The sequence below is a fragment of the Aythya ferina genome (assembly GCF_964211825.1).
Source record: "Aythya ferina genome assembly, chromosome: 10".
Taxonomy (NCBI): domain Eukaryota; kingdom Metazoa; phylum Chordata; class Aves; order Anseriformes; family Anatidae; genus Aythya; species Aythya ferina.
This window is the reverse complement of record NC_140306.1, coordinates 1,539,798-1,566,207: the sequence shown is the minus strand read 5'-3', so window position 1 is coordinate 1,566,207 and position 26,410 is coordinate 1,539,798. Positions and strand designations below refer to the sequence as shown.

Here is a 26,410-nt window from a genome sequence, read left to right as displayed (position 1 = left end):
AAACACAGCCTTCTTGAACTTGCCTCCTCAGGGTTATATTAATATGAAGCATTTAATCATTAGGGAGAAGAAATTAGTTCACCTAGATTGATCTCTAAGCTGCACCGGAGAGTTGGACAAAATAATCATTTCATAAACTCCCTCAGAATAATAATTCCCCTGAGCTGTTAGGCTGAAGGGCACCAGCCCCTGACCCTGGGGGACGCCGGTGTGGAGGGGAGGGAGGGGAAGGTGCAGCTCTGGGCTTCTGGGGGTGAGGGAGGGAAGGATCCACCTTGCTCCATCGGGGTGGCTCTCCGGGACCTCGTGGGGTCTCCAGGTCTCCGAAATATGTTCTGCGAGGGGCTGGAAGTGTTGGTTTGGGGATGCTTCAGGACAGCATGTTTTGCTTCCCAGTATTTAGTTGCCTGTGAGCGTAAGGAATTGTTGTTTTAGCAGCTCCTTCTCGGTGTTCAGTCCTGTGTGCGATGGGTAAAACTGTCAGAGTTTTCCTGAAGGGTGGAAAAAAAACACAGAATAATGTTGAAAAATGTTGCAAATCGTTACAATGATCTGACGAGATGTCTAATAATAGCTAATGCTCAGGGGGTCTTTGCAGGCAGCCAGGCTCTGTGTTTCTGGCCTTCCCCTGATCTGTGAGGGATGTGGTAGGACGTTCTCATTTTTACAGAGCTCTTTCAGGTCTACAGATGATTTTACTTATTTATTTATTTATGGATTTCAATGCACGATTCGCCTTTCGCTGATATTAGTGTTTGAAGTTAAAAGCAACACTGTCAGGGAGCCCAGCCTGGGGGCAGGAACTGTGGTACAAAAGCCTCGAGGGCAAGGAACATGAGCACAACTCAGGAATTAGCGAACCTACCTGCACCATGGGTCAGTAGGGGGCTCCCAGTCCGAACTGGGAGCCAACCAGTTTGATAGTGGTCCATTAGGAGCAGAGTCACTTGGGTACCTAGCTCATTTTAACTGGTTTTCAAACTTTGTAAACTGCTCGTTGTTACGGTATAGTATCAGGAAAAATAAGTGAACAGATGATTTCATGAAAAAATAAATAAAGGTAGGAAAATCCAAACCAGCAGCTGAGAGTACCTGAGTCTGTATTTCCCTTTAAGTCCCTTCAGCAGTGAAGATCGCTGTATAATCCGCAGCAACAGCTTAAAAATGTATCCAGAGCAATATTCTGACAGCAGCACTGCCAGAACCAGCAGGAGACCCGTGAAAAATGGTGTGTTTGATCGCCGAGCTGCCTGCAGAGAGGGCCGGGCGCTGGAGTCTGGAGGAGAGGGTTCCCACGAGCATTTTGGGGATGTATCGTGGAGCTTTCTGGAGGAAACAAAAAAAGCCTGTAGCTGGCTATTGCCAAATGACTCAGAATAATGACAGTGTTAGCAGTAAACAGTTTTAATTTATACAGGTGACATTTAAAATGCAAATCAGACCTTAAGATAATTGCTGGAAATAAGGAGGTCTCTGTTGGTTTAGGGAATATTTCCAGTTTCTATGGAAATTATTTATAACGCAGTGAGATCAATGCAGAAGCTTAGGTCTTAGGAGACTTGGCTGGAGTTGGTCCTCTGTGGAGTGAGAAGACTTGTTTAAATGATTGCATGGGGACAGAGCATATATGCTAGATTATACACGAGGAATAAAGTATTCAAATCTTCCCAGCAGAGGGGGCGTTTTCATCCCTCATGCCTTTATATGTGCTGTAGGAAGGAGGGATGAAGCCTGACTCGACCTCGTCCGGAGCAATCATCCCCTCCTTGCGGCAGGTGAACTAGCACAGAGCATCCTCTCGGGGACATCGCCCTCGTTATCTGATTTATAATGGATTTCCCCACCATTTACACCCACTGGTCTTGTCTTGTGCTTTGATTTCATCCTCTGTTGCTGAAGCTGGACTTCAGTGAGAGGCTCTAGGGATTTTTTTGAGGATAATTGAGTGTTTTTTTTTTTTTTCTTTTTTTTCTTCTGATCAGCCTCCCGCAAAACCTTTAATTTACTTGATATTCATCCTGCTTTGTACCTTGCTTCTGGGTTTATTACTCAATATTTCTGTGCACCCTGCCACTCGCACGGTTCACGGTGAGACACAATCTCGTTGTTTCCATCCGAATGCTTTCTCATTAGCGGGCGTGGGTGGGAAGGTAAAACCCACATGGGTGCGTGTGCTCCCCCCACTGTGTGCGTACAACCATCTTCTGGCTACAGGAAAGGCATAAAAACTGACATTCTGGCTAGAAAGGGGACACCTCCTGCACCTTTGGCTTCCAGTTTATGGATGTATTTCATGCCCTTGTGAGGTGTGACACCAGGAGAGCGCCGTGCAGTGGGGCAGCCAGGCCAGTGGGCTGCTCGGGGGAGCTCCCCCAGCTCCAACAACACGGTGCTGTTCTGCCCTGTGCCAGCTCTTCTGGTAACGCCGTGCTGCCAGCCCATGGCTCCTGCACTGCTGCCTTCCCTCGAGCCGACCGCATCGCTGCTCTGCGGGGTGACAGTGCCATGGAAACAAGGAGGATGTGAGGCCGTGTCTGCTTCCAGAGATGCTGCGCTGTGTGAGCCGAGCAGACCGGGCTGGGGGAAAGAAATGAGTTTTTCATTAATGTTACCTATTGGTAACATTATTGGCGTTGCCATGAGGCAGCTGCCGGCAGGGTTGCAGGACACTGAGTTACTCGGAATGAGCTCTTTATGGCTGTGTTCTCAGAAAAACTCCCCCTGCTCTCCCCACCCAGCCCAGGGATGCCGGGCTCCCAGCAGGGCCATACCTGACCCCACAGCTTCCACCTGAGCCTTCACCCCCCCCAGCACCCCATCACCATCAGGACAAGCGTATGCACTTACTCGTCTCCATCTAGGGCCAGGCCCTTGCCAAGGTGTGCACTGATGTGTTTTTGTAGGTTTGGGCTGGCTGGGTGAGCTTGGAGCCTGCTCTGTGTGAGAGGTTGTACATTATTTGTCGCAGTGCTATCTTTTAATCCTTTGTTGTTTGCGTCACCTACACTGAAAATACAGCAACGTGCTGGTGTGTCTCCTCTGTCTTTAATTAGGCTTTCTTATTTGGTTTAAATTCTTTTTCATATTCGGGTTAATAGCTTGCAGTTGCACTTCACATTAATGTTTTTATTAAATGATCAATTGTTTTTGCAGGTTAGAGAACTCAGCAAATCAGCAAGCTATTTATAATAAAAGCTGTACCCACTTGATAGCTCTTACAAACCATATAAAATGAACGCTACTCACATTTGCCCATGTTTATAACAACCCTAAATCCTTAACCACTTATTACACTGCTTTTTATACCTTATTTATCAGTGGCTGCACCCACCTTAGGCAGCAGACTGCGCTGAGTGTGGTGGCTGGAGGTGAAGCTGGCTGCGAGAAGTGTTCCCTTCCCCGTGCTGCCCCTATGGCTGTGGTGGTGTCACCAGCACCCGTTAAGGAAAGTTTGAGCAGGAGCAGCCACTTGTCACAGTGAAGGTTGAAACCAGCTGGAGTTTTGCTTTCTGTCCGTACAGGGAAAGTGGGAGTGAGTCAGGGAGGTGTCCTGGAAGGAAAAAGGATGTTCCTGCTCCCTCTGCAAAAGGATTGCTTCAGAACTGGCAGCCCCTTGGACCATCACTGCCAGGCACCTGGTAAGGATATTGTCCTGTACCATCACCAGGTACCTGCTGAGGATGCTGTTCTGTGCTCTGCCACTGGAGGAAACTCTCGAAGAACCCAGGTGGGACGAGGTCCAGAAGCTTTTAATGTCGTTCAGGGCTCTGCAGTAATGCTCCGTGCCTGCTTACAGCCAAAGCAGACACCAGAGGTCTTTGGGGGGCGTGCTTCACTCTTAGGACATTTGGTCAAGGAAAGGCAGGTTTTGGGGAGAGGCCAAGTCATTCACGTCTCCCATGAATTGCGACAAGTCTCTGGAATGTGTGGTTTTAGGAAAAGGCAGTGGGGTGAGCGTGGTCCCTGCTCTCCCTGACAGGAGGGAACAGTTCATCCAGGATGAGTGGTTCAGCAGGGCATGCCGGCTGTGCTGCAGATCGTTAATAGGTATCACAGATTAAAAATAATGACCTTCTCACAGCCACTTCACTCTCTAAGAAGGATAGCAATGAGCTGCATTTAAAAGGCTCTTCAGTCCCCAGCTCTGTTACCGCGGGGCTGTTGTGAGCTCAGGTACGGACCATAATCTTCACCAGTTAACGTTGTGCTGAGGAATTCAGCATGAATCGCACGAACTAAAGCACATTGATTAGAGAGTTGACTTCCACATGAGGCTGATTCATCCAATTTTTATATTGCTGGCTCAACAAGTATTAGCTAATCATCTCCTGTGAATGGTTTCGAGTCACCACTTTGCTACAGTCGGCTGGCAAGTGGCCACTGGCAGAGGGCTGGAGCGAAGAGCAGTGGCTGGCACCCGCCTGCAGCGGCATTCACAGCCCCACACAGGGCAGGGGCAGAGACCTCGTGGGGCCAGGTGCTGCCCCGTGGGCCTCCTGTCCTGCAGGAGGCTGGGGATGTGCAGGGGGACAAACGGGGAAGCAGAGGTTGAACGAGGAGAGGGGGAGAGCCAGGGTCTGGAGTCACCTCTGGGAGGGATTTGCAGTTTAGAGCCCGTGCTCAAGTGATGATGCGCAAACGCCTGCAGCTTTTGGTGAGATGATTGCTTTTCTCATCAGAAATGGATATAGTGACATGATCTGTATTTTGGGGGGGAGCTTCAATCTAAATCACGGAGCTGCTTCCACCTTGTCCCAGTACGTGGAGGGTGTAAGGCTCTCAGTGCAGGAGTCACAATTAAGGAACAATTATCTCCCGTGTCTTGGGCTGATCTCCAGGTCATCCTGGCATTATCGCTTCTGATCTCATTATGAGTTTAAAATATGCACTAAATTGGCTCTTAATTCTATAGAAAAGGTCGAGCTTGCATTCTGCGGGAGTCAGGGGCGTGCTTAATGGGAAGATTTCCTCAAGGACAAGGGAAACATTTGTTAAAGACGGAGGGAACGCACGCCAGCACGCCTCTGCGGGAAGGCAGGAGCCGCAGGGCTGCTCCGTGTGCTCAGAGGCCTCTCCAGGAAGCGATTTCACCAGGCAGCTAAGACACCCTTCATTTCATCCTTTAAAACATCCTTTTTGAGTGACACCTGTTTTCTGATGGATCAGGACAGTTCTGCTGGTCTCACTGCCATGAGGAGGAGCCCGACCGGTGTAGGTGCTGCCCTGTGCAACCTGTGCTGCCGTGGTGGTTGGGGATCCACGCATGGCCATGGCTATTTTGTGAATCTTAAAGCCCAAAGTGCTGCACCAGCTGGCTGCAGTTCCCTGCTGTGCGAGCCAGGCTGCGTGCTGGACACTGCAGGCTCTGTGGTTTTAGCACTTGCATTTCTCAGGATGGGATGCAGGGAGCGGCGAGGTACAGACCACACTCCGTCAGAGCCCGTGGCTGCGATAAAACCAACCCCAGGGCTCAGTGGTGGGTGCTTTCCCTTCCTCCCTGCTGCCAAGCAGAAAACATTGTATAAAGAGAAGCTCACTGAAACGCAGGCTGCTGTATGTTGGGTTATTTCGCGCAAATGGAATTAGTTAAATAATAAATTCTGCTGATCAAGGTTATAATATAAACATAGAAACCCTTTGAAGTGTAAAAGGTGCTGCTAAAATGCAGCATTTGTGTAACTTAGGTAAACTTCAATTTAACAGAATGAAGATGAGGATTTTTATCTTTTTTTTTTTTAATTATTTTTTTTTTCTTTCTTTTTTTTTTTTTTTCAGTTATTGTATTGGCTGCTATTTTTCACACCTTCCGGAAGGCAAAAACTAAATGGAAACTGGACTCATTGCCGTGTTCACTATTCAAACATTTTAATATATATTGCCTGGCAGTGCAAGGGCAATAATTATGTAGGCCTATCTTTCCTGCAGAAATGGATTACCTGGGTCCGTGTTTCAAGAAGCAGCAAGCATCCAGAGCTGTGGCTGGGCTGCGAAGAGCTGTGAGCATCCCTCCCTTCCCTTTTTGTGGTGTTTTGTCTAGGTTTGCTTGTAAGATGGAAGCTGGTCATGCCAGCAAGTGAGGTCAAGGCTGAAACACGCTCACGGTGTGGGTCTATGGCTCTCCAGGAAGGCAGCAAGAGAGAGGAAAGCTGGATGCCCTTCACACGGTGCTGATGTAAAGGTGGCCTAATTTACCTGGCAGCCATCACAGCTGTTGCTCCTTAGCCCCAGATGCCTGGGCTGGCAACGTCTGTGTGGGCTGAGCTGGGGCCAGAGCTTTGGGGCAGCTGCTTCTGAGCACTGGGCTGCAAAACCCATGCCTTTGCTCCCTGCTCAGCGCCCTGGGGTGAGCAAGAAGAAGCTCCCAGGGCAAAGCTGCTGCGTGGCTTGTGCTGCCCAACCTTTGGAGTCCCAGGGGACTCCCTGTGGAGGCTGCATGCAGGTATGTCAGCGTGTGTGTATGGCTTCTGCGCCTGGCAGCGCTGCATGCGGTGGACAGGTGTGTGAAAGGTGTGTAGAAGTGAATCAGCAATTGCAGTGATGCATCATTTATGAACCTCATCCAGGCAAAACCCGAGTTTTCCCTGCTGCATTAGAGAAGGACGAAATCCATCATTTATAAGGCTGAGAGTAAAGATGCTCTGAGACAATCTGCTTGACCTGGTGGGTGTTGTGGATTACAGAGCCAGCTCGGTACAGTGCCGAGCGCCTGGCTGGCATTCATATCACAGAGACCCAACTCTTCTTCGCTACATAGCCGAAACCTTGCGTGCCCTGCCCTGCTAGGCACTAATTAAAACTACCTGTGTAGCAATTTACCAGTGTAGCGTTGATGGACATCTATTTAGTAAAGGACGCAACTGCTTTATTAACACTAATGAGTGATGGTAGACTTTGTAAAAAGGGCAAAAAAAAGGTCGTGCTTAAATCATCGCATTATCAGACTTAATTACAACAAGTTAATTTGTTGTTTGCCTGCCTCGCAGATGTTTAGGAAAACACATTCTGTACTTCATATATCACGCATTGATGCTATTGCTCTTTATGCTATAGTTAATATAGTCATTAGAGCTGGCCAAGGATGACGGTGATGGGGATTATTGATGAATTGTTTTCCAGCGCCTTGCCAGCCAAATCCATTAATGATGGCGTGTACCAAGCACAATGCCATCCTTGTCCCCAGCTATACGTCTTGTCCGTGCTCACCTCTAGTAAAATACAAATAGTAACAATAAATAATGGACCAGCGCTGCACAGGGTGTGCTGCTCACTGTTCCTGTGGCATCGGATGTGCCCTTCAGTATCTTCTGCCATTGCAGAGAAAACTTTCTGGGTCCTCCTTCCCCTTAGTGGTCTGCAGGTGTGTCAAGCTTAGGGTTAGGAAATTCTAATAATTCACTCGTACAGCCACTTTGCATTCAGTGACTGCAGGCCCAACAGTCTTCTGTTCTATGGGACTTCCACCACTGCTTTTTTCATAATAGATTTTTTTTTTTTTCCTGAAAAAAAGATAATAAGTGTAGTCCCAGACTGTGCTGTAGAAAGGGAATGGCAAGGCTCCCTTGACATAAACATGATCTCAATAATGATGGGGTCAACCTCTGCTCTTCATCAGCATCTCCCATGGCCAGAGACAGAGCCCAGCCTCCCCAGATCTCCCATTTAACAGCTTTCCTGGTGATCTGCCTGGTGCAGGCTGCAAAACGCTCTTACAGGAGGTGAAGGCTCTGTTGGCTCTCTTTGCTCACTGTGTTTTAAATTGACACTTACCCAAACGCTGCGCCTCTCCGAACTACTGCTTTTGTGATTAGACTTGTCTACATTGCCATCACTTAATAAAGCAGCTAAATGCCTAGGGAGAGGTAAAAATAAGCTTTGCTTTACTTGGGACGAGAAAAGCATTTTCTTCTTAAGTTAGTTGTTTTGGAGTTGTTTTAATTGTAATGGGTAAACCGAGGGTGCTTATATTAATATAATTGATGTTACCAAATGGAGTTTATAGTTATTGAAGCAGTAATAAAAAGTAACTTACAATAACCATTAAATGATTTGCTGATGTTTTATGGGCATTCCGCATTTGTAATAACCCAGGCACACACAGGCACTGCTCAGGCAGGAGCAGAAGTGGCAGGAGCAAGAGGCAAGGCTGGACGCTGTGCTTCGTGCAATCTTAACAAAATGTTTCAGCTCACACCTGGTTCAGGCTCGGAGTCTGCTCCCTTTTGCCCTCAGATGTTTTTTTTTTGCCTGCCTCTGGTCATGGCTGCCTATGGAGCATACAGCCAGAGCACTGGCAATGGGTACAGGAGAACTCATTAATTCAAAGAGCTATTCATTTATTTATGTTAGCATATACAAACTTTTAAGTGTATTGGATTTAAAAATGCCCTGTATAATTGTGCCTTGGGTGTATTTAATTTGTTTTCCATAGAAGCCAATGGAAGCAGTTCTGTGATTTCTCACAGGGGTCCATGAATCTGACACACTGGGGAGCAGGACTCGGGAGTCCAGGGGAAAGCTGGAAGGTCACTACTGTGTTTTTGGAACCTAATACACAGCCAGAGACTACTGTGATATAATTAATGCCTACTTAATTAGGCTCAAGTGAAAGACTTTCTTCTTGAGAGATATATGTGTATATATGTATATCTAATACATACATATATTTCTATATACACTCATGCTTTTGGTTTCATTAACCTGACTGGGAAACTGCTGAATCTTTCCAATGTGTCTGGGTACAAACTTAGGGTCTGGATGGAGTTCCTGCTCAGTGAAGCCCTGGATATTACATTTATTACTCTCCTCACCTATGACTGCCCGAAGCCATCCCGCTGCCCCAGCCCCAGGGTGCTGGCTGACCAATGACTTACTGACCACTGATATTTTCTTCTGCAGAAAACCTCATGTGGTTATTACGTGGTTACCATTTGGTTAGTATTTGCTATTAACCTACTAGCCCCTTTACCCTATTCCTGATGAATTTCTGGAAGACTGGCAGTTTGGACACGTGAGCAATTCAATCTCTTCTCCTGCCCTAACAGGTTTTGAGATGGATGGAAGGCAGGAGGTGCTCCAATACCGTGAGCAGAAAAATCAACCACACGTGGCATTTCCCTTCTGATTATTCCTTCTCATCCGTGGGACTGCGTGCACGTTTCCATTACGAGACTGATCGTGGCAGAGCTCTTACATTTGCAGTACAAACCCACATTCATCTGAATGTACTCACGTCCACAGAGCATCCCCAGGGAGGGCCGTGCTCTCCAGGATTTCTGTGTTATCTCCCCGTCTCCTCGTGGAAATGTGTGCAGTTTTCCAATGCCTCCTTAAATATTACTTCTCTGTGCCCTACATCTTGATGTGCACCAGTAGAAATGAAGCCATCTACGTTATGTGATGCAGATCTCCTTTCCTTGTCCGAATGTCTTTCCTGTTGTACCTCTAACGAGTAGCAAATCCTTTCCTCTTGTCCAGTGCTGAGCACAAGTTTGGCCTCCAACGCGTGGTAAATTATTCAGGGCACAGAGATGAGGATATATACAGGTGTCTTAATGGGTACAGCACTGCTGCGTCTCTGCTCTGGATATCTCAGAATAACTTTCTGCCATGAATGCTAAAATACCAGTTCGCAACGTGGTGTGAAGAGAACAGATGGGTATTTCGCCATGTGATGTAGCACAGAAAACAGCTTTGATTTAGTGTACTATGCTTGTCTGACTTTTAAACTCATATTAAACAGAATTTCATAAAGGCAAACTTGGTATAAAATCTAAATAACAGGCCACTTGGCGGGAGGTTACTAAGCGATGAAAATTATTGATTCTTTCTCCTTTCATTTCAAATGGGCAGATGTGCATGAATATTTATTTTCTTTGAGGGCTTTTTTTAGAGGGGAAAAAGGTCTTCAACAGGTGTTTTGATTTCACAGCACAATCAAGGGAATTAGTACTACATATAAAATAGTACTTAAAACCATTAAATTCCTGAACCCACACTGACATAGGAGAACTTCTCCCCGATATAAATCTATTCCTTTTGTTGTAGCATTTCTGGCTTTCAGCCTTTGGGGTTATTATGTAGTGTTAGTTCACAGGCTCTTCAGAATGACTGTAGAAGATTTGGCCACTTAGGAACAAACGTCACGAGACCTTCTGGCACTGTCAGTGTCCCAGGTAGGTGCTGCAGGCTTCCTGCTGCTCAGCTTTGATGAGCTGTGTGTAGGCATCCCACAGTAACGCCCAGTGTACAGATATTTGATGTGGGTTCTTGCATCAACAGCTGATGCAGGTGTGTTGAGATAAAAGGGGAGATTACCTCTGCCTGTCCTGAAACAGCTCTCCTATCTGGTCTTATAGGAGCAGATCCCTGTGGTCTCTGGGCTTGTTTTGCAGATGTGTGTATGAAATTCATAAGGAATTCCACAGGGGATGCTGAAAGTCCCACACCACTGGCATGGGTGTGGAAAGCACTGCCAGGCTAATGTGAAATGGTGCAGCTCTGCCCCTTGCGACCGTGCCTGCGACAGTCTGACTTGCCTCTTGCTAAACCAATGGACAAAATACAAAATGGGAAAAGGTTTCTCAAGCCACTCTCCCCAGCTATTCCCTAGAAGTGCTAGAAACACCCTGAAGTTTGTTTGGAAAATCTTGCTGCTGCTGACTGCATGTGGGAAAAATGCTGCTGGGAAGGCAGCAGGGTAAAATCTATAAATACTCTGTTTTTATGCAGTTTATATTATCAGAACATGCAAAATATTTATTATATAATAGTCTCATTATAACTTTATTGTAATATTAAAATTACTTAGCTTGCTTCTTAAAAGAACAAATGGTCTTTCAACAATAATGTTTGCATTTGAAGTCAGGGAAAAAAAGAAGGAGAGAGTTGAGACTGGCTCCTTTTTATTAATGGTATTCCTCTGAGGATGCACCATTTGTGTTTTTTAAAGTTGGGATGCAGGAGGAGAGGAGAGGAAGAGTAGATTGCCCTCGGTTTGGAACATCACAGTGTACCAGTGTGAACTGTTTTTGTGGACGAGAACCTCCAGCCTACAAAGTTCTTGTTAAAAGGCTCTATCTGGCTGACCAGATGGTGCAATTTGTCTGGCACCGACATTTGGGAATATCCACTGAATTTTGCATACAGACAACTGTTTTAATTATCCAGTGTCTTGCTGTGTTAATCTTATTTGTCTGCAGTGACCAACCCTTTTCTTACTCCTGGCGGTCATGTAGTCATATCATGTGTGCTTTTATGCAACCTTCTTCTTGCTCCTGCTTTTTTATTCTCTCTGCCCCCTGGATATTTCCTTGGGCTGCACTCCTCCTGCTGAGGGGCAGTGAGATGCTATGGAAAACAAACCAGGAGTGTGTGAGCCTGGGATGCTGAAAGCCTCTCTCCCAAGCTAATCCTTTCATCAGAATATATATATTTTTAAGACTCTGTTGCAGTGGAAGTAGTACATAGGATTAGAGCAGAGAATGAGCTGCAAAGCCTGGTTTTATGGCTGCAGAGCAGCTCTGAGTGTGGCAGCAGCTGGCTGCGTGACCAGGTTCCCCTCCTTAGGGAGGATGGACAACAGAGAACTCAAATACCTGCAGCGATATAAAAGAGCAGCTGCAGCATTCTCCACTGGAAGGCAGAAGAGCCATTGACCTTCTTGCCACTACCTGGAAGAAAAATCCTTTGTGCTGTGCTTGCCGTGCCACTGCCCATGCCAGGGGAGTGGTGGTCCCACCTGCCCCGGGTGGCACAGGGTGCTGGGGAGGGGCATGGGGTTTGGCCACCCAGTGCCACGCATCCCCCAGCCCTCCTGGTGGCCTGCCCCATGCCCTCTGCCCACCACTGCATCCCCCAGCGGTGAAGGAGAAGCAGGAGCAGGTTTACACCCAGCAGAGACCCGGGCTGGCCCCTCCAGGCTCGGCTCATTCATTACAGTTTAATTTAGGAGATCCGGGCCCAGGTTTGTGTGTGTGCAGAGGAAGCAGCTCATTACAGCTTAATTGCTCGTATTGCCTGGAGCAATACATCTGTATTGATACAGAGCGGCACAGAAATGTGCTATCCATTAAAGCAAACCTATTAGTCCTCTATTGCAATGGCAAGGTTTATTATTTGATATGTGGGCTGTGTTTGCAGTCACGCACGGCGAGGCATCCTTCAGCACCCGGTGCCCTCCCTGCTGGCGGGGCTGCCTGGGGCAGCTCCATGTGTGCTCGGGATGGTGCCCGGCCGGGCTCAGGCACCTGCCTCCTCCTCACACCTTTTTGAAGAGACGTAAAGTGTAATCAGCGAGGTTTGTACCTCCCTGCTGTGCTAGGGCTACTGAATTTCTTAGCCAAGGATGTGTTTAATGTGCTGTTACCGCTGGCAATTGTGATGGATTGTGTGTAATAGCGGTGGTATGTAACTGAACGACTGGGTAGTTAATTACTCCAATTATAACATTTTATGAAAAGGAATTGGATTCACGGTTGTTCGTTATGATGATGAATTCCCTACGTTTTATCACTGGTCATCTGCGACACGTGGCCGGAGACCCACGTTTGCAGAGCCCTCCCTGTTCCTCCCCTCCTGCACCTGGGACAGGCGCTGGTGTCATCCAGCAATGGGTGAGGGGTTTGGTGTTCAGGTTCAGTGCCAAAATTCACTTGTACACATTGCTGACATCTGAGGATTCTGCTACACATTGCACGGCTAGCTTTTGCAGATAAATTTAGGGTTAGTTTTCTGTGACTAGCATAATGCATCTATTTGGAAGGAGGGTTTTTGTGTTTCCAGCTTTGTGCTATTTAAGGCTTCGGGGAAAATGTTGGCCTTAAATCTTTGGAGAGACCAGGGAGTGAGTTGTTTTGGCAAATTGTGTAGAGCAAGTGAAATGACAGGAATCGGGAAGTGGGAGTACTGCTTGGTACAAGATCCTTGACTCTTGTTGAGTGATAAATTTTCCATTACTAAATAGCTGGCACATTACGTTACACGGGGTTGATGGGTGCAAATTATCGGCTTGGTTGTTTCCAGACAGAATGTTATTAGCTGCAGGGAAATATGGCAAACTGCCAGAAGCAGAGGGCGAACTCCTGTGTTCACTGCCTTGAATTGCAAAAGCAAACGTGTGCGCATATTCTAATTGGCAACAGGAAAGTCACTACCAAAGCTATATTTAAAGTGAAGAGATTGAGCTTTTTCCAATACAGACTTGAGACCTTGATCACATTGAGAATATCGGAGTGCCAGGTTAATTAGAAACGGCGTGTAATCAAATAACTGAATTTCCTGCCACACCGAGACCATAATACTCAGGACTCAAAAAAGGATTGTGAGTAAGCATGGCAAGAAAGCCTACAGAAACAAATATTTCAGAGAGGATATTGAGCTCCACCATTCAAGCAGTCTGCAAAAAAAATCAAGGCGAGACCTCTCAAATGGCCGGACATCCCCCTGCCCTCATCACTTCACCTCCTTCCCGCGTGCTGGCGGCTTCCCAAGCACAGAGGTAGAAGTTGTGCCAGCGCCTTCTCTGGTCTGGCTCTTCATATTTTGCCTTTTTGCACTGGCCCCCAAAATATGCAGTTTTACACAAGCTCGCACATATACAGCAAGCACTTTTCGTAGTAATTTCTTTTTAGCAGCCAGTGTGCAAAAATGCTGGAACCAAACATTGATGGCATGGTTTTCCCAGTGCTTGTGGGAACCACGAGTTTCTGTGGGATTGGAAACCTCCCAGGCATACTCCTTACCAGTGTAAACTGTGAGCAGCCGAATCTGCAGTACAAGAACTATTATATAACATACGTGTGGGTGATGTTACGTGTAGACAGTGAGGCAAAAGCTATGGAGAGCAGAAGAGTTGACTTGGAGGACTTCTGGCATGCCAACAGCCCCACTTCCCATCCCAGGCAGCCTGGCTGTGAAAAGCTATTTTGAAATCTCTTTGAAAAACACTGGTGTCATCTCCTGTTCGGATCAAATTGAAAAATGTTCTCACTGGAGCCTTCTGCAATGAAAATGAAAGGAGGGCTGAGCCTGGCTGGGGCTTGGTCCTGGGCCCGACAAGACGAGATGCTGAAGTACCGCAGGAGTGCTGTAGGAGCTCGAGGTTCTGCAGCTGATGATGTGAATGGCTCCTGGGGTTCACCAGAAAGGCAAGCACACACTCAGCAGCAATTTTTTTTTTTTTTTTTGAGTAGAGAATAATGTGACATGGGTGGCTGTGCTGTCCTGCCAGCTGGGCTGAGTTGTGCAGCCAGCAGCGTGAAGACGCGCTCGCTGGGAAAGCCTTGTGAAGGGAGATGGGAAATCACAGCTCCTTTGTACAGAAACTGCACGGCTTTGCCAAGCTGCAGCCAGCCTGTTTTTGGGAAACGCCAAATATTTGTTCGCAGTCAAGGCAAACATACCGATCTCATGTCAATAGATGTCTTGATTCTGTTTGGAGTTTGACAACAGCGTGCTCGCCACAGCCAGATCCATTGCTTTCATCGGCGCTGTTTCTTACACAAAATGCTCAGACTGTTTTTGTTTTGACATAACAGGAGATCATTTCTCATCACCAGCAGTAGCTGCTTTCAGAAATCCCTGGAGTCAGTAGCCCACAGACTTGCTGTGTTATCTCTGTAGGAATCCCGGGGGTCTGGGTCTGGCTGTCCCGGCGCGACGCCTGCTGTGCACGCTGCTGGGACTCTGCACCACCCGCGCTGCGTAAGGCGTGCTGGGCTGCAGGGGACCTGGTTATAAAACCCTTCTCTATCTAGATATTCATTGGTGTGTTTTCCAGTTTCTGCTTGTTTTTGTTATGATTTAGTATTAGCAATGTTTAACTTTTTATCCCGAATCTCCTGTGTCTGTTCTCTGTGAGCGTGTGCTGCCATGTGCCTCCGCAGTGAAATTCAGGATAAACTCCTGTGCCAAAACAGGCATTACAGAGCATCCCTGCTTTGCTCTGCTTCCTTGCAGCAGGAGCCCTGCCACAGGAGGAAACCAATCCGTAATTAACCTGCCTGAGGTGGGTGACAAACCAGTGTCACTGCCACCCACCTGTGGCTGGGGAGGGCTTCTCCAGCCGCTCACCTCCCACTGATGCTGATTAAATAATCTCACACATTTGCAGGCTGGGGCGAGGGAGCCTTGCCTGCAGCTCCTGTGGAAGGGAGGCCAGTCACTGCATTAATTCCCCTGGGATGGATTGGTTTCCTTCTTGTGTAATAAAGTTGCCACATGCACTGTCAACGTGTGCTTGCTCCCTCTCAGCTTGAGCCACGGCCAGATTTGCCAAGATGCTGAGTGACCTGGAGGCTCCTGGGACTTCCAGCACCTCTCAAATATTTGAGAGTTGTAAATGCTGGTCTTAATTTATTCTGGGTTATATTTCCACTCCCATCAATTGACATAGAAGAGGCAAATGGCAGCAAGTAGGAGCTTCTTTCTGTTCAGTGTCTTATTTCAGTAACTATACAGGAACTGCAGATCATTAAATTCCTTGGTCAGGGAAATAAGTGTAGACATCCAGCCATCATACTGAACATGTAAGTACTGGTGACAACCTGAGCCTTAAACAGGGCCCTTGCAGTCTGCCAATTTGCTTATTCCTGCAATCAGATACATGAGATTCATGCTGTGGAGTTATGTAAACATTTTATTAAACATTTATACATTTTATTATTATTTTTTTTTTCGTTTAAGAGAAGTCTGTCCCTGTGGATATTGCAGGTTATGCAGTTCTCCAGCTTTATGGGGAAAAGCAAACCATTAGCTTAGTAAATCGTAAAATGGGAACACTTCCCAGGTCGGTACAGTTTGAATCCAGTCCCAATTTAGACAAGAGACCTGAAATCTCCTGGTAGAGACACACTCCATTTTCCTGTTTTTATATTTTGAAAAATTGGCTGGGTTAGGTCTTGTCCTGCCGATTGTTTTGATGTGAAAACTATTCATAGAAACAAATCTATCTGCTGGCACGGACGAGGTGTTCCTGGTGTTATGAAGTACTGAGCAGGACGGGAGTCTGCAGGTTCAGCTCCAACAGCAGAGAATACCTCAGGAACATTTTGTGCTATGGAAAGCAAACGGTGGATGAAAGCAGCTGCCCTGGGTACATGCAGTGGGGTAAGGTTTTGCTCAGTGATGTGCCACGGGGCAGCAGCAGAACACGGGGCAGAGCCTGAGCGCATCCTGCTCCCGTGGCAGGTGTGGGTGCTGCTGTTGGCTGGGTAAATCCACACCACAAGGCAGGGAGGAGTGCGTGAAGACACTTGTGTTTTGCTTTGGTTTGCCCATTTGAACATGGGTGAAGCAGGCAATGTGAAATTTGTAATAATTAAATGGCATCAGAGCTGGCTTTTAGCAGTTTGGATGTGAGTCATTGTGCCCAGACTTATAAAAAAATTAAAAAATGCAGTATCATTCATTGCTTCTGCTATTTTAAATTACAGAGGGGGAAAATAGTCCAAGCTAGCACCTACTGAAGTGAATGGGATGACTTCATTCATTTGGGGGGGTTGTTTCATATTTTAGGACCTTACATAAGAGCTCCCACGTCCTCCCCCTTCCCAAACAGTTGGAGGCAAACTGAGCACAGGCTCCTCTGCACAGCGTGGCTTCTCCAGGGATGAGGCGAGGGTTTAACAGTTGGTTAATTCATCATTTGACTGCAAAAGGTTGGTGGAATAACTTGGGGAAAACTAGCGGGTAAAACAACGCTGGCTCGTGCCAGAAGCCTCGGAGGGTTGCAAATACTGCTATTAGCAAAGAGGGCGCGATGTTTGGGGGAATTCTTCAACAAGCTGATCTTTTGGGGTTGGCCCCAAAAAATGTTCTGTCTTTGATCTCTGCTCGCCCTTGGGAAGAGGTGATTTCGGCAGCTTTCAGTGAACTTCATTTCTCATGTTAGAAAAGCAAAGGGCTCCAGCAGTGAGCGGTTGGCTCGGTGCTGCTGGGTGCAGTGTCCCAGCCCCAGGGCGCCCATCCTGGCAGTGCCAGGCTGTGGCTGAGGCCACCTCTCACCCTCCTCTTCCCCATGGCACGTTGCACGGGACTCTGGTGTTAAAGGTATTTATTAGTGCTTCTCACATGTAAATAAGCTTCCCAGCTTCTGCCTCTAACTCAAGAGATGCAGAGAAGATGCTGGAATGATGTCCACATGAAAATGCACTTGGATGACTGTTGACCAGGAAACAAAGCTGGTTCCCAAACCCTGACTTTTGTTTCCAGCAGCCTGCCGCTCCTCTGCTCTTAGTTCTTCCATTTCCTTCGTAAATACAGACTGACACCTGCAAACTTTCTGCCTATTATAGTTGTGTCTTTGTCAGCACCTCTTCCTGAGAGGAACATGCGTGATGGTTTCCTGAAATAGTCATCTTCTCCCAGAGTCCCAAACAAACCCAGACAAATGCTTTTTTAGTCTGGAATGGCACAAATAAGTAACCTGCACTCGTTAAATTAGGCACTGTAACAACACTGAGCTTTAAATCGCTGTCCTAGTAATTATCACCATTATTGTCATTATTAGATGACATAAGATTTTATTGCTGACAATTTGGAGGTTTTGATACACTTATTTGAGCTGACTGCTCTTCTGGCTAAGAATAATTGCTTGGATTCCTCTCATGGGCTTTTGCTGCTATAAAAAGATTGTTGACCTTGAAGCTTTTATTTGATTTTGGGTACTTATTCAAATACAAATATTAATAACCTAGAGAAAAAGATGCAGCTTCCCAAGCAGAACTTCCTATTGAGTACCGGGGCCCTTGTACAGAAACGTGTCTTGTTTGCATTGTCAGAAATCCGCAGCCTCTCCCTCAATGCTCCTTTTTCTGCTCTGTGTTATCTGCCCTGGCCTTTGTGCTCTTTTGTTTGGCCTCCTTGTCTACACGGGTTTTTCAGGAAGCTTCCTGTAGGTTTTTTGCTCGCCCTTGTTTGGAGGAGGATGAGTGTGTGCTTCTGGTGCTTCCTCAAGTGTAGTATTCTCTAAGTTATCAAAAGCAAACGTGAGCCTTTCTTTTACCTGGCTGTACCCATCTCACAGATGACTTGGTGGTAAGCCAGGACACCAGTGCACAGGTGGCATTTCCCTCCTCGTCCATGGGCTTGCTGGGGAACTTCTGGCAGGTTGCAGCCCCTCCCTTGGCCTCTGTTTCCCTCCCTGCACAGGGTGACCCTGCCAGCTTTCCTTGTGAACTAATTGCAACTCACTGACAAAGCACAGGACACTTTATTTGTAATAATTCCATATCTAAGTTCCCTGCTAGTAAGAGCCTCACCGAGGTTCTTAGTGCAAATTTTGTGGTATCTGATGCTCCAAATCAGAGAGGACGGCCCCGAGGAGCTTGCACAGGCTGTGTGTCCTCCCAGGGCAGCTCCAGAGGCTCCTGCAGGGAGAGCGATAACACCACAGGGACAGGTAAGAGGCACCGGTGAACGATCCCATGAGGAGAAATGGCCAAATTACAGGAGAAAAGCTTTGTTTGCATTACAAATGATAAAAAGTGGCAGAAGTTTTAAAAAATATGGACATAACAATTTGTGAATTTGTACGCTTATTGAAGTGCTGTCAGGTGCATCTGATGCACGTGGAAAACAGGGTTTTTACTGGAGGATCTCAGTATTGGAGATACTCCAATAATTAAAACTCCAATATATTTCTTTGCTAGCTTATTCATCTTGTCCAGGGAGAAGAGGATTCGAAGGCTCTGCAGCAAACAGGAGAGAACTGGTCAGACCGATAATCAAAGCCTTACAAATTAGCTCCATGCTGGAGAACTGGTGTCAATTTTTATGCTCTGGGACACAGGCACTTCTCTAGCAGGAAGGGTGTGAATGACATGTGTGTGCTTGTGTCCATGCTCTGGTGGGTTCCTGGCTGTGTTTATTTCAAGCAGTTTTGCTATTCCTACAAGAAGTCTGTTGTTGTTTTCCCCCATTGCTGTAGTTGGAGGGAGGAGATCTGCCACAGCGTGGCTGTCTCTGTATTCACTTCCTAACGTGGCGTTGCATGAAATGGTGTGCGTTTAGGTGATGTACCAATTCAGCTGTGGTAATAACAAAAAATGATCTGGGAAATAAGTTAAGAAGAAAAAAGAGTCAGATAACAACATATAATGGTGCCAGGCAGTGTGAAAGACTCTGGAGAACTCTGAAATGTCATGGTTTCATGCAGTGTGCAAATAAGGATGAAATTGAAAATCAGCTATTTTAGGAAAGCTATCTCTTCATTTGCATGAAATAATAATCAAATAATTATCCGGCCACCTTAAACAGCAATGTTGAAGATTTGTTTAAGGTCACCTAACTGCACAGAGTGCCACAATACACAGGATAAATTCTTAAGTATTTGGTACAGCTATAATTACTGATGGGATTTGTTAATTTTTATTTTGAATAAACATTTGTTTATCTATAGGTATTGAGTTGGAATAAACAACTTCAGCCTAAAAATATTTTATTCTCTGATGGATCTTGAGTAGTGTTGAACTCCAGGTGTTAACCTGAAACTTAGGAACTGAGGCAAATCAGTCACAAAGATTTTCAGTTGCTTTTAATCAGGCAAGTAAAATTAATGAGCTCAATGATAATAAAGATTTCTCCTTGTGACAGCAAGTAGAATGACGGACAAAAGGCCAGATGAGTCAAAGTCCTCTCCTGCATAATTTGAAAATACTTTGCTTACAAAGAGGAGAAGAGCAAACCTTTATTCCAGTGAGCTGCAGAAGTGTATTTTGTGAATTGCAGGCTAGAAGATTGCTTCCAAAGGGCCGTTATTACAGTGTGTCAGCGATGATCACTGGCTGCTTGACGTTCCCCACCTAGCTCTTACTTTCCCTTCTATGACAAGGTTGTAATCTTGGCAGCATACAAAAGAAATGTGTCTGGTCAAGTGTGGTGCAAATGAGTTGAGCTTAATGGTGAAAAAGTGGAAGGTCACCTTTTTTAGATGATCTTTAACAGAGTCACCAGCATGTCAATCTTTTGGCTCTAAGATCAAAGCCAAAATAAGCAATAGAAAACTGTGTTTATCTTGAATAATTTAAGCTGTCTATCCTATATGGGACTCAGACAGAAATTTGAGTATTATATCCATAGTATGGTCTCTAAGCAGTACATTTTTTTTTTTTTTTTGGTCTGTTATTGTTCACAATCCATGGCTCTTATGATCTCTTTTATTGGAGTTAATGGCAAATACTTCTAAGTAATAATAAGGGTGCAGGCTAATTGTTCAGTAACCACAGCTAAAGAATGCAGTGGCACAAAATTTTCCACCCTGGTACAGAAAGGCTTCATTTCCATCATGCTATTTAACATCCTCACTTAGAGTCCTTAGGATGAGTCATTGCCTCTGATTTAGGATCATTGAAAAGCACATAGTTTCTGCCTTTATTTAATTGACTTCTGATTTACTGTTAATTAAATCCACATATCCCTGATTGTATAGTTTAAAACGGGACTTGTCTGGGCTATATCTGAGGCAGGGGAACGTGGCTGTGGCGCAGCGCGGTGGTGAATCTGCGGTGAGAGCTACGCCTCGTGCGTGTCCCTGTGTGCTGAGGTTTGCAGCATGTGGCGGGCTGCAGGGCAAGACGTGTCCCCGTGCAGGTGTTCCTGAGGAACCCTGCACCACCTCGGCTCTGTCTAAAAGCTATGCTGTGTTTAAATAGTTAGCTAAGGAGTCACGGCGTTAGGTTGTCAGCAGTGGCTGTTTGGGCCCCTGCAATGATGGGATGGCCAGGTGGGATGCCAAGGGTTTCAATCTGGCAAGGACACTTGTGGCAAAGCTTCTAGAAAGCCAGCAGGGGGACAATTATTCTCGTCTTAGAGAAGTGGATGGGTAAAGAGATGCTGTAATGTGATGTTACAAGGGAGCAGCTTTCTGTGCTTATTGGCCCCATCTCCCGGGGGTGAACCCGCCCGGTGGCAGGGGTTGTCCTGCCGGCCCCATGTCTGTCCTGCAGGTCATCCACCTGCCCTCCCCTTTGTGTCTGCATGAAATATGGAGTGACCACGGGCTGCAGGAAAGCAGCTGCAATCCTTTTCCTCCAGGGTAAGGCTTTTGTAGCGATGTTTAATTAATAACAGCAATAAATCCTCTCAGCCCATCAGTCTCTCGCAGCACAGGTGAGCATTATCACAGAGACAAAACTCGGGGCACCGGGGTTAATTAACTTGCTCCGGGCTGGTGCCTGAGCCAGGGTGGGTCTTCTGTCAAGCAAACTCCACAGTCAAATGCATGGAAATTAGAAGAATGTCCCCACGGAGGCTGCTTAAGCAGCCACGACAAGGTCACAGAAGACACAGGAACAGCAAAATGAGAAATGTGTGAACAAGTACAAGCAAATAAGGAGGAAAAAGACGGAGGAAAGATCCAGGAAGGAAGATGAAATCTGTTGAGAGGTGTAACTGACAGCAAGCACCATTTTTTGGCCCTTTTCCCCCTCCCTGCACAGGTGAGGCAGGATATTGGTGGCCGTGGGGCGGCTGGGTGCTCACTGCCTGCTGCGAATAAGCAGCAGAGTGTGTGATGGCTCTCCTCATCCCGTAATACATGCAGCAAAGTACGTATTTAATGTAATCAGACTGGAGGCTATAGATCAACAGCACTTTCTGCTTTGTGCAGCTTCTGGAATGAGTCATGTTTTCATCTTCATTTGGATGTGCGCATCCTCCAAGTCAGTTGATAAATTGTCCTCCCCTAACTCAATTAAATGTGGCTCTGTTTTCCTGTGGTGCTACAGTTTAATTCACAGCATTGCAGCGAATGTACTGCAAGGAGGCTTCTTGTACGTTATTTGTACATGTTGCTCTTTTGTCTGAAAGAGCTATGGCCATAAAGTAAAATATGAATTTCTAAAGAGAAACAAAGTCTTCTCAAGCCGCACTTTTAATAAAGCCCTTGAGACCAGTGCATGGAGAACCCTGAACGTCAGCAGAAGACCTCCAAGCTACGCCCGTTCAACCTGATGTTCCTGGGCATGTCTGAGGTTCACCAGGGGCTGCTCATGACCCACGAGGGAGCCTCTGCCAACACTAATTGTCACACTTCAGGACAGTGGGGTGGTGGCAATTAACGCCATTAGTAGCCCAGCCCCATTAAGGCACACAGCACCAAGCGCCCATTGCTGTGCCTTGAGGGAATTATGGCACATCAGATGGTGATCCCCACTTTGTCATCTCTCCCACAGCAAGCTATTATCAAAATTTGTTCAAATTAACATCTGAAGCCTTCTTCTATTTTGCGGGTCTTTGAAAGCTTAGGTAATCTATCAATGACCAAAAGTAATTGCTTTCTCTAAAATATGGCTTTCTAAAAGGAAATCTAACTTGGATGTATGTAGTGAATGACTTAATTTATGTAGAAGCAATGGGTCTGAAAAAGGAGGAGGAAGAAAAGTTGTGATATGAAGGCTGAATCCATCTTAAGTTATGAATAATAGATGACTCACTTGGGATTGTTTTTTGCTAGATTTAAATTAAATCTCATCAAATAAGTGATAATTGGATATATTTATAAACGAGCAAAGCCCACTCAAGGGGATTTCAGTAATATTGTCAATATTACAGGTTACCAGTAAAATTAGCCAGAATTAAATATTGCAAACAGTTGTACCTGGCTGCAACAGTAATTCATTGTAGTAATCCCTGGAAGCAGAGGCTTTAACACTCTGTCCTCTTATTCTGGATTTGGCCTCTAAACCAGCTCCAGGAAATGAGGAAGTTCTTGGCTCAGCAAAGTGAGGATTTCCACTCAGCAGCCTGGCCTGAGCTGCTTTTAGGAGGTTTGCTCAAACCAGTGGTGTGGTTACCAGGAGCTCCAGAACTGTCAAGCAGTTAATGAGTCATAAAGCCAGCTTTCTTGGGACTGGTGCATCCCTGTAAGGTCTTCTGAGGTCTGAGTGATTTGATACTCCTCGTGTAACGGGGATATTTGTACACGTGCCAATGACCCGTGTGATCTTGTTTGTGCTTTACAGGGGCTGTGCAAGCGAGAGCTCTGTCCTGCAGCTGCCCGTGGATTTCTCATGGCACCTGCAGGAGCTCTGAGGACGCTGGTTAAGTGAAACGTGGTGGCGCTGGCCAACAAATTCAACGCGTGGTCATATTTGCTCCCCTGGTCAAAACAAACCATTGACCTGAAAACCTTTCCCTCTTCTGCTCCTGCCACACATGAGCTGCTGTGATGTTTGCAAAGCTGCAGAAAATGAGCACAGAGGTGAGAGACAGACCGACCTCGGCTTGCAGCCTCCATTACTTGTTATTTTCTCCTTATGTTTTGAGACAAGTTGCCTAGAATTTCTTCTCCACTAAGTGGTGCAAGCTGCCTCACTTCTGCCTCTCTGCTGCTTTTTTTTTTTTTTTTTTTTCCCTCCGTCTTTTATTTTTTATTTATTTTTATTTTTTTATTTTTTATTTTCTCCCCCAGGAGAACAGACCTGTAGTTATTTCAACAAGGTCTGCAACCCTCTCGTTGTGTTGGGTTAGTCTGGCCAATACAGGCTGTGTGCGCCTCATCTGCATTCAGGACTGCACTTCTCCATAGCTTTAAGGACTGTGGCGTTCTCTACTGATGAAAATTGTTAGATACTTTTTTTTTTTTTTTCTCCTACAAATTATCAGGTCATTTAAAAAAATGAACTCATTTTAATCTAATTCTGCATGTGCAACAGTCTGGAGAGTTATTTTCAGCTCCAGTAGTTGCAGTTTGCAATTATTATGCTTCTTTTAAGAAAAGAAAAGTAACAGCTCTATATTTTATGTGAATTACTGGTGATTTTTCAGCACAACTTGTGTTTAGGATAAGTAATAAAAAAATAAGAGGCCAAATGGATAGTAATGTAGATTGCAAGAAACACAGAGGAGGTAGGAACATATGTAAAGATTACTAAAATATTAACATTTGACTACTTAGGCATTAACATTTCAATAAAAAAGCATGTAATTCTTATTGAAGTGAAATCAATAGTTCCTAACTAACCATTGCTTCTGATCAAAACAAAACAAAATCAATATTTTTATTTCCTTTATTTAATTGCTGTAATTCATGTATGTTTCAGACTTGTCTGCAGCCTGTCTCCTGGAGCTCTCCTGCGCGTAGTGGTGTGTTAGAAGTGCCTCAGTGCCCCACTTCGCTCCCAGCAAGAGGCGGTGGTTTTTCCTCTGCATTTTTTCCTCTGCATTTTTTTCCTGTGGATTTGTGCCTAGTCTTTGAGAAGATTTTGTGCACAACATGCCAGTGTGTGTGACTTGTCCAAATCCTGCTAGGACAGGCATGGCTGAAGGTCACATCCCATCCCAACTTGCATTTACATTTGAAACTAATTTTGTGCGTTTCCACAGAATTTGCAACCGACTTGAACGCTTCAAGTTCAGAAGCATGGTGGTTACCTCATGTTGGGCTTCATCCCCCGTGCATTGCAGTGGTGCCTTGTGCTCAGAGAGTTTAATCATGTACCTGCTTCCCATGGTGTGCTGCCATGAAGCTTTCCCCATTTCAGCTGTACTCTGCTCCTGGCCTGCTGACACCAGAGCAGGGATGTGTGCATGCTTCCCAACGATGATTTGCTATCTGGAAAAGAAGTAAGTGTCAGCTTCTGTGAACATATCCATCAGCAGCCATTCCCACTTGTGTTTACTGGCCACCAAGAACCCCAGACCCAGAAGCAGAACGGGACCAAAAAGGGTCGGGAGGCATCAGGCCGCTACTAGAGGAGCTGAATGCTGAAGCAGCGGCAGTAAACACTTCTGGTCTCCTGGATGAGATACAGGATTTACCAAAGAGGAATGTTTAAAATGTTTTCTGATTTAGTAAGTGAAAGATCTCTGAAACAAAAGAGAGACTTTCAGAAATTTAATACAAATTGCCAGCAATTTGCCTGATGTTTAACAAAGGGAGCGGGTCAATCCAGCAAGCACGAGGCAGGAATAAAAAGCATCAGCATCTGCAAGGAGCGATGCAGTGCAGCAAGGGGGAGCAGAAGAAGCAGAGCAAGGTTTTATAATGTTTTGTGGGGATTTCTGAATTGGCTGAGCCCTGTATAAGCAACTTGTGCATGGCCCTGTGTGTAACCTCCCTGCCCGGTTTTGGTCTGCCTTGCTGAACTTGATTCTCACCTGCATATTCAGGTGCAAAGCAGGATGGACATTGGATGTGCCAAAATCAGAGATGTCTGTTCAGTGCCAGGTCTGAGTGATCAGGGCAATGCTTGCAGACATCCAGACCCCGTGGGAGGGTATGCACACACAACAGACAGACACCCTTTGCCGTCTCTCTGTGGCTAACACCACGTCCCTTTCCCTTTTTCTGCCCCAGCAGCAGTGGGACATGGCCCCCATTTTTCTTTGTAAGTGCCACGTCACATTTCACCATTTGGGTAGAAGAAACAGTGATGGGATATTTGTTCTCTGCAAAATGCAAAGTGACAGGACATCTTTCTTAACAAGTGAATAACCAAGTTTAAATAACCATGCCAAAATATTCTTTTGAAAAACGTCTGTCCCTAATTCAGTTTGCCTGATCATTGTAATTTAGTGCAGTGTCCTTCTGAGAAACTGAATTATTTGGGAGGCCACACAAGATTGCAAAGGTATAACTGCATTTCTGCAGATGTGGAAGTCTCTTACAAATGAGACCTAGGAGGCTTTGTCAGGACCTGAGAGTCCATCCTGAGACTTGTTTTGCCCCGGTTCGGTGACACTAGCTCACCTGGGGCTCCAGCTGGGCAGCGTGTGTTAGATGTGAGAGCAGCTCTCTTGGTGACAGAATGGATATGTGCCCCTGCAGTGATCACAGCCTAGCTGTTGCCAAACGTGGGCACAATGTGGGCACCCCATGGTCAAGCTGCATGTTGTTTTCAGGGCAATGGCTCCATTTGCTGGCTCTGCTTTTTCCTCCTCTTCCTGCTCTGCAATTAGGTCAGTATTCGCCTTTGAGATCCCCAGTGCTCCTTTCTCCCTCCGACACAGAGACACCACGCAATGGGCCGGTGTCCCCAGTGCCTGTCCTGGTGCTGGTGAGTGCCAGGCTGGTGCTCAGCCCTGTAAAGTGAACAGCAAGCATCACCCTGCTGGGAGGCAGAAAAAACTCAGGGCAGCTTTCAGGGATGACAGATTAAGTGAAACGGAATTTAAAAATCGCATGAACACCTCTCTGTATGATAAAGTACAATGGCTGAAGTGTTTCCAGCAAGTCATTTTTCCACAGTTTCTGAGATGGTTTCTGAAAGGACACCACTCCACTCATTGCCCTCATTATGTCCATTCCAGCCAAAAATCAAGTCTGTGTATTCCACCGCACGAATGTCAAGTGAAACATTTAAAGGCCCTTTATACTATGTGTGCGTTCCTCCTACGTCCCCTGGTGGGATTCCTGGGAGTGAAATTAGGGGGTGTTAACAGTCACATGTCCTACTGGTCCTTTTATTTTATT

At 46.1% G+C, this 26,410-nt stretch overlaps 1 long non-coding RNA gene across 1 annotated transcript; it reads left to right on the top strand.

Annotated features, from left to right (window-relative positions):
* Positions 1–6,285: 6,285 nt before the first annotated feature.
* Positions 6,286–26,410, top strand: LOC311442144. The gene is made up of 3 exons (XR_014696474.1): positions 6,286–6,439; positions 22,959–23,197; positions 24,039–26,410. It is a non-coding gene; the product is annotated as an uncharacterized lncRNA (long non-coding RNA).